Source organism: Eretmochelys imbricata, chromosome 4, assembly GCF_965152235.1.
Source record: "Eretmochelys imbricata isolate rEreImb1 chromosome 4, rEreImb1.hap1, whole genome shotgun sequence".
Classification (NCBI taxonomy): domain Eukaryota; kingdom Metazoa; phylum Chordata; order Testudines; family Cheloniidae; genus Eretmochelys; species Eretmochelys imbricata.
This window is the reverse complement of record NC_135575.1, coordinates 98,173,173-98,187,219: the sequence shown is the minus strand read 5'-3', so window position 1 is coordinate 98,187,219 and position 14,047 is coordinate 98,173,173.

Below are 14,047 nucleotides of genomic sequence, written 5' to 3'. Positions count from 1 at the left end.
CAGGATGGGGCATGGACAGTGGCAAGCTAATTCCCTGATGAGCCACAAGGAGGCACTGTTGATCAGTGAATAGCTGATCCTGTGACAGGGACTATATACATACTTATTCCTTTTTTCCCCATGCAACCTCTTCCCCAGCATGCGGCTCGTGCTTGGCTGATGTTAGCACATATGTCAATGGATTGTTGTCTATGCATACCAGAACCTTGGCTACATAAAAGGTAGTAATTAAATTTGTCCCATTTCCCATTTCAAGCCAGGAACACCAACTTGTGATCAGAATTGTTCTTTTCTGCCCCTTCAAACTTCTACAGGCAAATGCAACTTGTCTCAATTCTCCATCATGCACTTGATACAGTACTTATACCAAGTCTAGCATTTCTGTGCAAGATGTAAGGCTTCTGAGGATCAGCATATGCAAGTACAGGGGCCTGTGTCAAGCACTTGATGATCCATTGGAATGTCTCCTCACACCTGAGTCCCATTAGAGTCTTCTCTTTAGGTGTCTTCTTGTCAGTGCCCTGAGATCTGGTAGGGGGAAATATCCCTGTAAAGTTCATATGGGGTCTCAGAATCAGTGAGCAGTTCTTGACAAACCTGTGTTAGGTATCCACAGAATCCTAAGGAGGATTGTGGGCTCTGTCAGTTGTATGCCAAAGGACAGGTATTCCAAGCATTATTTTATTGGGGTCTGGCAATATCTCATGTTCACACACGTTGTGGCCCCCATACTTAACTGAGGTCTGGCAGCAAAGAGATGTCCAGTGAGCCATAAGCCTGCAGACGATCCAGGACCTTCAGCAGATGTCTCCTGTTCCTTTAGGGTCCTTCCAAAAATAAGGTCATCTAGGTAAACTAGAATTTCTAGTTTTCAGAGTGGTAGCCATGTTAGTTTGTATCAGCAAAAACAATGAGGAGTCCTTGTGGTGCCTTAGAGACTAACAAATTTATTTGCGCATAAGCTTTCATGGCTAAAACCCACTTCATCAGATGCATGGAGTGAAAAATACAATAAGCAGTATAAATATTACAGCACATGAAAAAATGGGAGTTGCCTTACCAAGTGGGGCTTGGTGCTAATGAGGCCAATTCAATTAAGGTGGAAGTGGCCTATTCTCAAGAGTTGACAAGCAGGGGTGAATATCAAGAGATGGAAAAGTACTTTTGTAGTACTAATGAGGCCAATGAGACTAATGAGACTAACACGGCTGTTACTCTGAAACCAATGCAATCAAGGTGGATGTTGCCCATTTCCAACAGTTGACAAGAAGGTGTGAGAATCAGCAGAGGGAAAATTACTTTTTGTAGTGACCCATCCACTCCCAGTCTTTATTCAGGCCTAATTTGATGGTGTCCAGTTTGCAAATGAATTCCAGTTCTGCAGTTTCCCACTGAAGTCTGTTTTTGAAGTTTTTTGGTTGAAGAAGAATTGCCACTTTTAAATCTGTTATTGAGTGTCCAGGGAGATTGAAGTGCTCTCCTACTGGTTTTTCAATGTTACAATTCTTGATGTCTGGTTTGTGTCCATTTATTCTTTTGCGCAGAGACTGTCCGGTTTGGCCAATGTACATGGCAGAGGGGCATTGCTGGCACATGATAGTATATATCACATTGGTAGATGTGTAGGTGAACGAGCCCCTGATGGTGTGACTGATGTGGCTAGGTCCTATGATGGTGTCCCTTGACTAGTTATGTGGGCAGAGTTGGCAACAGGGTTTGTTGCAGGGATTGGTTCCTGGGTTAGTGTTTTTGTTGTGTGGTGTGTAGTTGTTGGTGAGTATTTGCTTCAGGTTGGGGGACTGTCTATAAGCAAGAACCAGCCTGTGTCCCAAGGTCTGTGAGAGTGAGGGATTGTCCTTTAGGATAGGTTGTAGATCCTTGATGATGCACTGGAGAGGTTTTAGTTGGGGGTTGTAATGATGGCTAGTGGTGTTGTTACTTTCTTTGTTGTGCCTGTTCTGTAGTAGGTGACTTCTGGGTACCCTTTACTCTCATTGTTTTTGCTAGAATTTCTAGGAGATTCATGCCTCTGACCACTTTCTCCATTACCTCTAGAAGGTTGCAGATGCTCCTGAGATTCCCTGAGTCATCCCCTCAAACTTGTAGAGCCCAAGAAGGCAGATGAAACCAATATTTTCTTTGTCCTGTTCTCCCAGAAGGATCTGATAGTACCCGCTCCTGAGATCAAGAGCACAGGACTATTTGCTTCCTCACAGATAGTGAGGGTATCATGTACTCAGGACATTGTATATTGATCTGGAATTGTTTGCCTTAGATCTAATAGTCAATGCAAATGCTCACTTAGCCATTCTTTCTTGCCATGACAATGGGAGAGGCATAAGCACTCAAAGATTCCTTGATAATTCCCTCATATATCAGCTTTTTGACGTCCTCTCATATCTTTTACATCTTCAGGAGGAAACCTCCTGGATCTCTTCTGAAAGGGTCTGCTGTCACTCAAGCAAATGTGGTGTTCTTCTCCCTTGACAAAGCCTACATCACACTCATGGAAGGAAAATATCAGGCACCTCAGCCATTTTGTGACACAGACGCTATTTTCCATTTTCCCAATGCAAATGATTCTCCAAAGGCCTTTGGGTCTAGGTGTCTAGACTGTAGGTCTCTAGTGGCAGCAGCCATTGGAATCAGTTATGTACATGTGGTCTAGTGTCATATTGACAGGTATGGGAATCTCAGTCTTCATTTTGACTGACTCAATATATTCCTGCTGAGGATGCTGGAAATATACTAGTCTGCACAAACAGTTCTCTTGGTAAACCTTCCTCAGGAGAATCAGTCAGGATGACCTGGTCATTCACTTCCTCTTCACAACTTGCAGTGCCTTCCACAAGATATTCTGCTCCTATAGGTATCAGTACAGGCTTCTTCACAGACATCAATATCTTCCCCATAGTTCTTCCCTGTAGCAACTTCCACCTCAGGGCTGGCAAGCCTCTCTATCCTTTTTGTGGTAGGCATGCCTCACACAAAGATAGTCTTTTCTTCCCTTTTCATGGCATTGTCTGGTAAGTTGTCCAGACATATTGGCATTAGTACCAATGAGAATAGACATCTGGCTGTGCCTCTGCAGATCCAGTGTTGCAACCATGATATTAAAGAGACAAGGTGGGTGAGGTAACAGCTTTTATTGGACCAACAGGCAGACTAAGGCTGATGTGTCCACTTTCCCTCTGATGTGACTGGAGCCAGATGTAAACTCCAGATGAATGGTGATGTATCTAGAGTAAGGATACTCGTATACTGCTAATCCCTGCAGTGGCAAGTGTCTCAATAAATTGTCATACAGGCTGTTTAAGATAATGGTCACTTGTTATCCACTACGATGGCGTCTACCTTAAATGAAAATTCAAAGGCAAGGCCTACCAATCCTTTTAGATAAGTATTATCTCCAGCTTCCCCACAACTGAAACAGATCAGAGGATTTTGGCCCACAGGATGACATAGTTTCCACCTGTCCTGATTTGGAGATGTTGCAGTAGATTGCTTATCTCCCTTCCTCATGACATGCTACCTTCAACTGCTTTTGCACATCCTTTTCTGTGGTGGTTATTGTTTCTTCCTGACTACTGGAAGCTGCTGCTGCTTTGGCCTGTGATACAGGAGCCAAGAAGGCCTTTGTCACTGTCTCCCTATTTTCTTCCTCTCTGACTCTCTTTAATAGGGCCGGGAAGGTGGGTGGATCCTCCAACCTCTCTCTCAAGCATAAGCTGAGGAGTAACACATCATTATAGAGGGTGCCCCACAGCACGTCAGGCATGCATGGCTCTCTCTCTCCAGCTAGATACCCTGTTTCAGAGTAACTTGAATTAGTAACTTCTCCAACCTCAGCAAGAACTAAAGACATTTTTTCACCCTGATGTTTAAGATTCCTGAACCAGTAGTACAGGCCTTCTCCATTCTCAATGGTTCCACATGTGCTTGCTAGGGCAACCAGGTTACATTGTACAGTGCTATCAGGTTTGCTGTTCCTGAGGGCCCTTATGACATAATATGCAGAATCGTTAGGTTTTCTGCCATCCTCTCTTTTCTCTGTTAGAGTATTGGCACTTCGATCATCTGGGTGGCCTGGGCCATCAAACTTTCAAGATCCTCCTCCCCTGAAGGAGTGGGTAACTGCCCTGAAAATGTTCTGAGTCTTTTAGGTGCTGCCATAGTTGTCAGGTGAGCCACACTTCGCCACACGTTGTCCTACTATCTGGAACCAATTATCAGTTGTGGGTACAGGGGGAACATCCCCGACATCAAATTTTTTAAATTCCTTAGGGCGTTTCCTTCCTATACCAGAAAATACTGTAGTTTAGCATTAAAATCTGTAGGTGCAGGGTCAGTGGCCACAACTCGCACTACATCCCCCTGAATCATTATCCCCGAAACTGGCAGTCCTTCAGATGGTAGCATCTCCTTTGGTACCGCACAGGACCAGGGCACGGAGGTTCCCAGTTGTGGTCCTGATAAGTCCGCTTCTCACTGTGACTTTTCCCCAGACCTTCATAGTTTTGAGGACAATCACTGTCTGTTCAGACATACTTTCACAGTGGATCCCTGTTACTATAAAGGATTTGTCTGGCTCCACACCTTCCGCTTTGCTACAGTCAGAAAATAAAGTGCTTCCCATCTTGTACTTTAGGGACTACTCCACTAGGTGGCACTGGAGTCACTGCTCACAAACTGAGCAATAAATTGTGTACTGACACCTTTATAAATTAAAATCCCAGCAGTGCCTTCCTCTGTTGCCTCTCCCAAAGGTGCAGCTCAAACCTCTCCTGGACGCTTGCTACATGGAGTGGCTTCTCCCCTCTCCTCGCATGAGTTGGGGCCTGACTTCTTTCTCTAACACCTGGTGCCTCTGCCTAAGGTAAGTAAGTGTTTGAGACACAAGGTGTGCCGTCCCTTGGAGAAATGAATAATGCTACCACTGCTGGCAAGGAGAATAAAACTCAATGTACAAGAAAGAAAGTACATCAACACAAATTCCAGCAAAGAAATGACATCCACAAAATAATATTACAAAGGGGGACTTTACTGGAAGCAGGAAAGGAGGATCTGTGCAAAGAAAGAGTTCAGATTAACTAATAATATTAACATCAACAAATATTTTCACTTCCCAATGCTCACAACTCTTCCCAATTACCTTCCTTGCACCTCCACAGGCAGGTGATGCTCTGGGGACGAGTCTGGAGATGACTGTAGCACTGTGAATGTTGTCCAGTGTAAACAGAAAGGGTCCTCTTACAGTAAAAAGAAAAGGAGGACTTGTGGCACCTTAGAGACTAACCAATTTATTTGAGCATAAGCTTTCATGAGCTACAGCTCACTTCATCGGAAGCTTATGCTCAAATAAATTGGTTAGTCTCCAAGGTGCCACAAGTACTCCTTTTCTTTTTGCGAATACAGACTAACAAAGCTGCTACTCTGAAACCGGTCCTCTTACAGTGTATTTCACCTCAAGGTGAGACAAGGTCTGGTTCCCTGGCCTGGAGTCCTGTAGGGGTCTCAGCTAGCTCTCAGTAGCTAGCGTGGGGTCAGATCTCTGCCACTGTGGAGGCTGGTCTCTGCAGGGCTGGCATTGCCTGATCAATACCTTAGCTCCCATAGCAATTCAAAGACTCCCTTAGTGGGGAGTGGGAATTAATCAAGACTACTTAACGTATTCTGGGTCTCTTAGCTCTCATACTCAAAGCTCAACACTGAAACTAAACCTAACCAATCTCCGACTCAGGCTGTCCCCTCCCACTGAGAGGTGGAGGAGTCCTGGCTCATCATTGGTCAAGCACATTGCTTGTCCAGATCACACCAAACAGAAGCATCCCAGTTGGCCTCACCTGGAGTTTCTAGTCCATTCTGTCCTGACCTGACTCCAAGCACTGGGAAATGGTGTCAGAGGGCTCTGGTAGCCACTATTGTTGCAGCACACAGGGTAGCACCCCCTACAGGCTCAGTCCAGAGTTCCAGGAACTGGCAAACTCCAAGTAAAAGTTACATCCAGTTTTCTTACGTTCTCACTTTTGCCATGCCTATGGTCATTTTAAATCTGTGGCTAAATGTTCTGGCTGGATCATCACAGGTACATATATATTCTTTATGTCCGATGTTTTCCCTTTTGTTTGTATTGTTTTTTTTTCAGTTGATATTAAAACTTAAGTATCAGAACCTTATTTAAAAAAGAGATAGATAGATAAACAGCTGAAGAGGTGGCAATCAGGTATTTAATCAGGTATTTTCAATATCAGTATATTTATATATAAATATTTTGGGAACATATATAAACCCCTTTGGAGTGCAATGAGAACAGAATCAGAAGAATTATAGATGATCTAAGCCATTTCCATCAAGTTCATCCCTCCATCAGGAATAAAATCTGCTAGTATTTATCTGGTGTAGCATTGGGTTTTAGTCAAAAGACTTAGAAGCACTCTCTCTTAATAAGTAACATCCACTGCTAAAAGCTCTACCAGCTGCTAGAGATTTGGGTAAAGTAAATGTTTGTCCAAATTAGTGTAGCAACACAGACATGAGTCAGACCTTCCCCTTTAAAAAAATTAAGACTTCTTTTTTTAGAAGCAAATCCATTTATGCTTTTTTTCCAGCTCAGAGAGGTGAATGCCATACTAGCAATATTTTCCTAAATATTGCCATTTTCTGTGGACAGATGGGGATGGTTAACTTTGGCTTTTCTGGCTGCATATGAGGAAGACTTGGAAGCAACCACTGCTACATACAGCACATCACAGTATGTGTTACATATGCAAAAATTTTTATTTCACATGAGTTCAAAGTGGTAGCAATAGGAATTAAGGACAGATTTACTTTTGGTTTGGGTTTGGGGATTAGATTTAGACTAAATCATGTCTAGGGTATAGATACAATAGCACTGACCCCTTACAAATCATTCTGGCAAAATTCTAACCCAGGATAAAAGGTGAGCACTAGGAACAAATGTTTTCATAAGATTTTCATACAGATCTGACACAGAAAATAGGTCTTTTCTCGTTTTGGATTTAACTCATAACCTTAACCACAGAGGTATTGAGTACAGCTCTATTGGTATAGATCTGTCAACCCTTCTAAAAGCCAAAGGGATTCATATTTAAGATACCAGTTTTGGGCTATCTGATTAGCTGATGGTGAGTAATAAAGGAGTGACAATTAAATAAAAGAGCATATGCAAACAGTTTATGCTCAGATTCTACTGAGAGACGTCACTATTATTTCTTTATAATTAGAATAGACAATATCTGTGGTAAACTGTGTGGTTTACTGTTGGTCTTTTGATGGTGACCACTGTAATTTTGCAGTTATAGTACTGCAAGATAACAGCCATGAAATCAATCTGTGAGAATATTAACTTTGAAACAATGCATCTTTCAGTCTTTCCTTTTTCTTAACAATGCATAGATAGTTTATAATAGCAATCAGGCACTACAAAGTATGCAGAATTGTATTTAGGAGGTTAAAGCAACCCAAGCCTTCAGCTGTGTGATTCATAACAGAACAATGGAAACTGTATTGTATTTTCTTTGCTAGGTCCTATAACCATCTTCAGATAGGCACTAATAGGTGATTGAAAAAAAATGTTCCTAACAAGAGAAATGCTGTACTTTACTGATTCTCTTCTAGTCAAAGAGTGAATTCTCTGCTCTGGGCTAGCAGATCCTGTGCAGAAAAGTTGTTTTAAACCACAACAAAAAGGAATATTTAGCAGAGTTAAGAAGCCTGAGCTCTCTGGAGCTAGGCTTTAGTGTGAATGTAGAAGCTGCTTTATAAGAGCTCTGAAGAGCTGCGTATGTGGCTGAGGAATCAACAGCTTACATTTATTGAAGGGATTTAGAGGTGGATCTTGGGCCAATTGCATCACAAGGATTTAGAGGTGGATCTGGGACCAGCTATATCACAAGCTATTAACAACTTTTTTGTAATTTGTCCTGTGTTTTTCATGCTGTAACTCGTTAATTATTATTAATCAGTGTCTAGAAATACATCCCTTGCAGACAAAATAGTGAAATTAATCTTTCCATATAAATTATTCCCAGTGTGTCTGTTACTGCCAATGGACTTTGTGCTGGGAAGAATTGGCTCTCCCTGTAGAAAATTAATTACACAGCTTGGGTACGTGGCTTGTGAGTACCACAGCAGTGAAAACATATTCTGTAAATATTGGGCTGTTTCTAGTTGAAGACGGAAATGTGCCCGCCCCTCTGTAAAATGTAACATTGATTTATTCCATTTCTTGGAAGTCTACCTCATGACTGAATGTGATACCTAATGGGAAAAAGATATCAACACTTTTTATCCTCTCAAGTCTTGAAGTTTTAGAAGTAAAGATAACAGGCAACATACTGTAGGAGAATAGAGTCTTGAAAATCCACCATCAAACCCTAACAGCCATAGATTCATTAAGGATATAGACAATATCTTCCTTAATGCTTCAAAGTGTTAAAAATGAAAACCTACCTAGTAAAATTGCCTTTTGATAAAAACCTCTTTCTCTTCTCAATGGCAATTCTACTATATTTAAAAGGGAATTCAGAGGAAAACAGACTCATTTCAGGTCAGCCTTTCCCATAACAATGTGCCTACAACAAAGGGCAAGACTGGTTAGGTCTTTTATAAAACTACCAGAACACATTTGCCACACAATCCACTTAGGTAGCCTGTTCCCCAAAACTGTAGCCAATCCCAGTTATCACGGTCAGTGTAATGCTCTTCTACTAGTTTCCACCAAAGCAGTTTCAACTTTATGTATTTAATTTACTTTGAAGCATGACTAGCCAACTATTAATGGCTAGTGGCTCCATCTCCCATTGATCTTATGAATTAATAATTTTAAGTCTTGTGAATGTACTTAAATTCACATAGCAAGATGTGAATGCTTTCTGAACCACAAATAACTGAACTGCTACTTGCAATTTGGACTGGATTATATTCAGGGCCAATAGAAGATTGCAGAAAACCCTGAGGAAAATGTTAAGCATTTTCCTTCATTACTTAAAGAAAGTATGTACAGGTTGTTTCTAAAAAAGACCACATTCTCTGAAACATAGTGTCATATGTTTATCATCTATCAGACCAGGGTCTAATATTGTTTGTTAAGAAATCAAATTAGGCTGTGAGGTTTAGTATGCAGAGAATGAATGGTTATATAAAGTGAACCTCTGAGTGCCTTTCCATCCTCTCTTGATTTGTCTTCCTCATATTTCACAGCACCTGACAGTCTTACTAATAAGAAATGAATATAAGAGATGTCACCATAGGGAAGGTTGACATTTTGGGCCTCTAAGGGCTCCATATATTAAAAAAAAAAATCAAACCCTTCTTATCTACTTCATTTTAAAACTAAAATGTTGCATGAATCGGAACAGGTGACAACATGGCTGTGCTTGAATGGAGACCCAGAAACTGTCAGGTCTAGTGCCCCATTTTCCCTGTGAGGAGTTCCCATGGCAACACTTTTATAAGAAAGAAGTAAAAAGAATTATATTTTTTTCAAAAATTCTCTATTTTTTTCTCCCCTTTCCTCTTGTGCCTGTTTGGAAAGTGTTGCTCCAGTGTCCTGAAGATGAGGGAAATTGCCACTGGGCTACCCCACTCCATTTGCTCTATTTGTTGCATTTGAAAAGCCTGCCCTAGTTCCCCTGTGTCTCTTGGGTGCCTGATTTACTACATCAAATGCAATGCAGGCAAGGCAGGCTTTCAAGAATGAAAGTTGTGAGCGGAAGGGGCTGGCCCAAAGCGATCTTCAGTTCAAGCACTTGAGAAACACAGCGTGTGCCATTTAAAAAAGAAAAAAAAACATGTCTGCAATTTTCCAGGGACTTTGGCTACAACCGCTAAAGATAAAACACAGAATATGAAATGTAACTGCTAGCTGGATGCTTTCTGAATATTAGCAGCCATTTATCGTCAGATGATTTGTGCACTGATCTGAAAGTTGCTCTGTCAATATTTGGTAACTGAAAGGTATATAGGTTTGATTGCAGTTCGCCTTGGGAAACCAATCTAGGGCTCTGTGATGTAAATGGAGCATTTACTAATAAATAAATAAAATAAACTCATTTCACAACAAATTCTTTTTTTTTCTTAATACAGACATGCAACTCTACCGGAAATAAAAGCTGAATGATTGGCGTACAACATACAACTATTGTACAGGCTTTATACTTTAAGAAAGAACATAAATGCCAGGTGGCTTTCATGCTGATTTTGAGCATCTGTCTCACTAGGGGCCTGATCCGATCTGCAATGAAGTCACTGGGAGACTTTCCATTAACTTCCGTGAGCTTGGGATAAGGCCTCAGGGGAAGTGTGCAATGTTATCATAATTCAGGATCATTAACATAAGAACATAAGAATGGCCATACTGAGTCAGACCAATGGTCCATATAGGCCAGTATCCTGTCTTCCGACAGTGGCCAATGCCAGGTGCCCCAGAGGAAATGAACAGGACAGGTAATCATCAACCAATCATCAATGATCCATTCCCTGTAGCCCATTTCTCAGCTTCTGGCAAACAGAGGCTAAGGTCACCATCCCAGCCCATCCTGGATAATAGCGATTGATTGACCTATCCTCCATGAATTTATCTAGTTCTGTTTTGAACCCTGTTATAGTCCTGGCCTTCACAACACCCTCTGGCAAAGAGTTCCACAAGTTGACTGTGTGTTGTGTGAAGAAATACTTCCTTTTGTTTGTTTTAAGCCTGCTGTCTATTAATTTTATTTGGTGACGCCCCCCAGTTCTTATGTTATGAGAAGAAGTAAATAAGAGTCATGTTTTTTAAGACCGCTATCATACCCCCCCTTAGTCATCTCTTCTCCAAGCTGAAAAGTCTCAGTCTTCTAATGTCTCCTCATACGGAAGCCGTTCTATACCCCTAATAATTTTTGTTGCCCTTTTCTGAACTTTTCCTAAGTCAAATATATCTTTTTTGAGATGGGGTGACCACATCTGCAAACAGTATTCAAGATGTGGCATACCATGGACTTATATATAGGCAATATGATATTTTCTGTCTTATTATCTATCCCTTTCTTAATGATTCCTAACATTCTGTTCGCTTTTTTGACTGCTGCTGCACATTGAGTGGATGTTTTCAGAGAACTATCCACAATGACTCCAAGATCTCTCTTTTGAATGGTAACTGCTAATTTAGACCCCATCATTTTCTATATATAGTTGACATTATGTTTTCCAATGTGCATTACTTTGCATTGATCAACATTGAATTTCATCTGCAATTTTGTTGCCCAGTCATCCAGTTTTGAGAAATCCTTTTGCAGCATTTCGCAGTCTGCCTGGGACTTAACTATCTTGAGGAGTTTTGTATCATCTGCAAATTTTGCCGCCTCACTGTATATCTCTTTTTCCACATCATTTATGAATATGTTGAATAGGACTGGTCCCAGTACAGACCCTTTGGGGACACCACTATTTACCTCTCTCTATTCTGAAAACTGGCCATTTATTCCTAACCTCCTATCTTATAACTAGTTACCGATCCATGAGAGGACCTGCCCTCATATCCCATGACAGCTTACTTTTATTAAGAGCCTTTGGTGAGGGACCTTGTCAAAGGCTTTCTGAAAATTAAGTATACTACATCCACTGGCTCTAACCATGTCCACATGCTTGTTGACCCCCTCAAAGAATTCTAATAGATTGCTGAGGCATGATTTCCCTTTATAAAAACCTTGTTGACTCTTCCCCAACAAATTATGTTCATATACGTGTCTGACAATTCTGTTCCTTACTATAGTTTCAACCAGTTTGCCCAGTACTGAAGTCAGTTTGCCTATAATTGTTGGGATTATCTCTGGAGCCCTTTTTAAAAATTGGCGTCACATTAGCTATCCTCCAGTCATTTGGTACAGAAGCGGATTTAAATTATAGTTAGTAGTTCTGCAATTTCACATTTGAGTTCCTTCAGAACTCATTCATCTTTTTCTTTTTGTCACAGGGTGATGTTGGCCTGGAAGGGGCTCAAATACCATCTCTGACCTGGGTTTGTTTTTTCTCCAAGGTCATGACACTTAGATGCATAGATTCCAAGGCCAGATGAGACCATTGTGATCATCTAGGATGACCTCCTGTATAACACAGGCCATAGAGTTTCCCCAAAATAATTTATTTTGAACTAGAGCATATATTTAAAAAAAAATCTCATCTTGTTTTAAAAATTGCAGTGATGGAGAATCCTCCATGAACCTTGGTAAACTGTTAAACATTTACCCCTTATTTCCTGTCTAAATTTGTCTGGCTTCAGCTTCTGCCCATTGCATCTTGTTATGCCTATCTCTTATAGCCTGAAGAGTCCATTATCAAATATTTATTCCCCATGTAGGTAATTACACGCAGTGATCAAGTCACCCCTTTATCATCTCTTTGTTAAGCTAAATGCACTGAGCTCCTTGAGTCTGTCACTATAGAGCATGTTTTCTAAACTTTTGAACATTCTTGTGGCTCTTCTCTAAACCCTTTCCAATTTATCAACATCTTATTTGAATTGTTGACACCGGCACTGGATACAGTATTCCAGCAGCAGTCACACCAGTGCCAAATAGAGAGGTAAAATAACCTCTATACACCTATTTGAGATTCCCATGTTAATGCATCCAAAAATCTCATTTGCCCTTTAGGCCACAGCATTACACTGGGAACTCATGCTCAGCTGATTGCCCACTATTTCCCCCCTCCCTCCCCCCATTCTCTTTCAGAGTCACTGCTTCCCAGGACAGAGCCACTGGGAGCCTCTCCAAGAGGAAACATGAAGTGTTAAGGCTGACTTGGTGGGAAGCAGCTCTGAGGAGACCCAAGCCTGAAGTGGAGATCTCAGGATAGAAGGGTTTCCTACACAAGACCCCACATTACATTGTAAACTTTAAAACGTGGGGTGGGTGGCACTGGACATTGGAAAGATAAGTCATATGCGTTAATAAATACTTTTTCAATAATACATGTACATCTGTCTCTAACATTACACTCCTCCTTGAAATTCCTTTTGCTGGTCCAGCTTAAAGGTTAAAATCAAAAACTGATTTTGTGATCTGCAGTGTCCAAGGTTCTTGATTCACCACTTTTCACGAGCAAAATAATTTATAAGAAAACAAAAACTACATTAACAATGTGTGGGTTGAGATTTTAAATGTCTAAATATTAGGAAATTCAGTGTTATTGCTTTTCCAGTGCAACCATAATTTATCTCCTTATGCCAATGTATTATTGTGTGTATGGATTTAACGTCAGTAATCTAATATTAATATATTCTGGAGCACTGACACTTATTTCTGGGTATGTAGATATACATGTACTTTATTTCACCTTGAATATCCTTCAGCACCTAATGAAAACTTATGTAAGGCCTGAGTTTTCCCAGACCTTCTGGCCATACTTTGCTTTTTTTCAGTTACTAACTCCCTGATAGGTAAGCAAAGTGTCCCATAATGCTCTGCATTGGATGGCATTGTGTGGTGCACAATACTCAGCAGTCATCATAACTGAAGCCTCAAATTTTACATAAACATGTCTTTGCACATACGCACTGAACTGCAAAACTGTCAATTTAAAATGACAGGTGTCCTGAAAACCTAAGTGAAGGATTTTGTGTGGGCCAATGGAACCAAAGAAATCTCATTTAACAAGCAATTGCAAGAGGGAATACCTTCTGTCTAAGGCACTTAAAAAGGGTATTTTCAATGTAAAGTTATCGTGATCTTTGTTCAAATATAACTACATGGAAATATAAATTTTTAAAATACTTTTGAAAGTCCCATAGATTCTGGCAGATGTTTTTAATCTCTTAAGAGCTGTTAGTAGTGACCAATTTGTTACTTTTTAAACATCTGGGGAGCATGCAATTAATCTGTGTAATAAGGGTAGGATCCTGGGCATGGAGCAAAGCCCACATAAGAGAACAGACCCTGGAGCTCTGGGGTGAAGAGGCATGAACTTGGCAAACAGACTTATCTAGTCATGCAATTTAAGAGACATTTGGTTGTCACTGCTATAAGAGATGAGGGAAATTTTTTCGTAA